This window comes from Suncus etruscus, chromosome 4 (genome assembly GCF_024139225.1).
Source record: "Suncus etruscus isolate mSunEtr1 chromosome 4, mSunEtr1.pri.cur, whole genome shotgun sequence".
Classification (NCBI taxonomy): Eukaryota; Metazoa; Chordata; class Mammalia; order Eulipotyphla; family Soricidae; genus Suncus; species Suncus etruscus.
The window spans coordinates 144,502,486-144,506,108 of record NC_064851.1 but is presented as its reverse complement, the minus strand read 5'-3'; the positions used below and the strand labels follow the sequence as shown (position 1 = coordinate 144,506,108).

At 33.6% G+C, this 3,623-nt stretch overlaps 2 non-coding genes across 2 annotated transcripts; both read left to right on the top strand.

Moving 5' to 3' along the window:
- The first annotated feature begins 475 nt into the window (after positions 1-475).
- Positions 476-582, top strand: LOC126008415 (U6 spliceosomal RNA). Its single transcript, XR_007495748.1, has one exon. It is a non-coding gene; the product is annotated as a U6 spliceosomal RNA (small nuclear RNA).
- Positions 583-2,073: 1,491 nt separating this feature from the next.
- LOC126008112 (U1 spliceosomal RNA) lies at positions 2,074-2,241 on the top strand. Its single transcript, XR_007495511.1, has one exon. It is a non-coding gene; the product is annotated as a U1 spliceosomal RNA (small nuclear RNA).
- The last annotated feature ends 1,382 nt before the right edge of the window (positions 2,242-3,623 follow it).

Here is a 3,623-nt window from a genome sequence, read left to right as displayed (position 1 = left end):
TGAGACCATCATTACAAACTATTATTGCTTTAACTTTTGCTTTAAATATCACACACACACACACACACACACACACACACACACATACACACACACAGTGGGTGGGTATATCATTGAAATCTGTAGCGGGGAAAAAGATGGAAACTTTATCCATAAAAATAAATTCTGCTGATTAATGCTCTTACAGTGATTACACCTTAATCATCACAGCACAAAAACATCAGAAAATCAAAATGAAAAGAAAAATTATGTGAATTCAATTCTCTAGCACTTAAAATGCCCACAACACATCTACATGCAGGCATGTATATAGTAGCAAATATAAAATCTTAAGATAAAGTAAATTAAACATATTAAAAGTGCTGATTTTATGATTTAAACCTATACAATTTTATTGTCAATACCTTAGCAATTCTGATTATAGTGTGAAGAAGAAATCTTTAACATAGAGTTATACATTTAAGAATAAATTAAGGTGCTTGCTTCGGCAGCACATATACTAAAATTGGAATGATACAGAGAAGATTGGCATGGCCCCTGCGCAAGGATGACATGCAAATTCGTGAAGTGTTCCATATTTAAAAAAATTAAGGCTAATAATAAGAATTTTAAAGACATTTGATACTTCTTAAAAAAATTTTTTTATAAAATAGAGTGAACTTTTTTTTTTTTGCCATATCCAGCAGGTCTTACATAGGTCTTACTACTAGCTCTGTATTCAGGTATCAGTGCTGGTAAAGTTTGGGGACCAGATGGTGCATGTGACTATAGATCTCAGGTCAACTATGTACAAATTAAGAACCCTACCTGCTGTACTGCTGTCTGCCTCCAAATATAGAGAGGTGGCTCTTTTTTTTTTTCTTTTTGAGTAATACCCGAAGGTGTTCAGTGGTTGTTCCGTGCTCAGGGCTCAATCTTGGCAGAATTTGGAGTGCTGGGGATCAAACCTACCAGCTGTACTCTTTCCAGTCCCCAAATAGAAGTGTTTTATAAGAAAACAAACAAACAATGAAGATGATATTAAAGTAAATTACAATTAGTCTTATAACCAGTTTAGATCTAGTAAACTATAATTGAACAAATCTATGAAATGAAGGTATTAACTCAAAACAAAATAATGCAAAACCACAACAAAAATATTATTGTAAGGAATATATAAAAATTAATAATTGAATATGTGCATTCAAGATCCTTATTTATCTGTTTTAACATTACATAGAATTGTTTTGAGACTAGGGAAAAATTGTGTATATTTCTTTTACTCTTTTATAGTCAATGTGTCCTGCTTCACTGGGCATTGCTTTTCAATCTATTTGACATGAATGGCAAATGTGACTGCTGCTCTGGGATTTTGGCTTTCACCAACCAGGTGGTAAAAATTTCAATAATATCCTCATATATAAATAGTTGTATGTCACAAGACCCCTGACAGTTCGTGACTTATTCATCCTTGTAATATTTCAGGGGAAGACAGGGTTTGGCTAAACATGCCCTGGAGTAGAGAAATTAGAGATCCATGTGGATATAGTGATGACAAGGAAAGACAGCACAATGGAATGTCACAAAGCAAAACCACCAAAAGAAATTAGAAATGTTGGAAGATGTCCAAAGTCAAATTATACTTCTAAATTTATAGCCTCAAAAATTCTTTCTATTTATAATCATTTACAAATGGAAAAGTTTCATGGCATACATTTTTCATTTTGTTTGCTTGTATGAGAAGCCTTTCCCCATATTTGATTTTCTGTATTGAGGCAAAATTTATTTCTGTTGCCACAATTTAACCCTTGAAGTCACTATCATATTATTAAAAGAAATTCGTAGTTTAACAAAGAGAGAACACTCCCCTATAGAGTAAGCTATTTAAGTGTCAAAATCTGAATAAACAGTATGAAAAATGGATTTGTTTTTGCTTCTTTTTTATAGCTACTCTTAGTTATTTATGAGTACAGATAAGCAGCTATAACAATTTAAGAATTTTGCTAAATTTTTAATGTAGGTACATGTGTTAACTACTAAAAGTCTTTGCACTTCTCAGGGTGAGGGCTTTGGAAGATTAAGAAGCTTTTACACATAGTTACCTGGCAAGGGAGATACCATGATCACAAAGCTGGTTTTTCCCAGGTGAGACTTTTCCATTGCATTCTGGATGTGCTGACCCCTGCAATTTCCTGGGAAACTCCAATGCATAATTTGTGGTAGTGGGAGACTGAGTTTAAATTTTATTGTTTCATTCCCCTCCCTTTTCCGTTCTAAGATTTCTTTTGATTATTTGCATGTAGTTGTTATAGCCCCTTAAATTCCACCTTCTTAGAGAATAAACTCTATAAATTATTTTAAAATGCCCATATTAAAGGTTTGTCTCTTACTCCCCATTCCCTACTTATTTAGTTTTTTTTATAGCATCAATTCATGGATGGACATTTTATACTTTGAATTATAATCCAATGCAATTTTTGCCATTTAAATTCATCTGACTTCAGCCATTAGGGGCTCCTTCAAAAGGTTCCCATATTTTATCATACTGTTTCCTTTGGTGGGGGATTTTGGAGAACACCTGGTGGTGCTCAGGGTATAGTCCTAATTCTTTGCTTAAGGATCACTCCTAGAAATGCTTAGGGAAATCATAAATGGTGCTGAAATTCAAAGTTGGGTCAGTAGTGTGCAAAGCAACTGTCTGAAGACATGCAATCTTTTTCAGGGCCTCTTACTGTTAATTGAAGTCTTTATTTTGGGCCATACAAGGTTGTTTACTGGTTATTCTCTTCTTGTGCTCAGAAGTTGCTCATAGAAGTGTTCCGTGAACCAGACAATGCCAGGAATTAAAACCAGGACTCCCACATGCACAGCATCATTCCAACCCTTAAAACTATCTTTCTAGTATTTGAGCTCATTGCTTTAGGTACTATAAGATATCCTATAGTCACCTTCAGTTGTCTAATCAGATAATTTTTCTAAGTGGTCTGGTTTCATCTTTTTGAATAATATCACTAGAAACCAAGATCTGAACCATGACATTTTGTATGTTATAAACTAAAACTGAGAGAAGTCATGGATTTACACAGATCCAGAAGTTACTATCAGCAGAGCTGACACTGGAAAATAACTATCTTTATGGCAGGGTTACTAATTTTTCAATTATGCCACTCTGCCTTTTCTCTCACATTCCTAGCATGCAGACATTTTGGGCATTTGAATGAAAGATGTCTTTTGTCCTATGTTATTCCAAATGTCATGAAGTTACATACATTTTTATTAAGATAGGACTTTGAAGTCCTGCCATGAATAAGATGAAAGCTCCCTAATAATAACAGGGGAAATCTTAATAATGACCATGGAAACAATAAAGGGTCATTTTGCCAAGCAAGGTACAGTGTAGACTACAAAAATATGAGTTGTGTCTTTTTATTCTCAGAAATTTTAGTCTGATATATTTATGTGAATGGCTTATCATTCTAAAATCTTCATCAGTTTGCCCATTCCCTTTTAGAGATGCTTCTTTAAAGTCATGCAGATACATGGGATGAATATGTGCAGGTCTATCTTTAATAAGCAAAACGATTTACATAATAGAAACCTGTTGTAATAGTAAGAAAATAAACATTATTTCAAAAATACTGTAA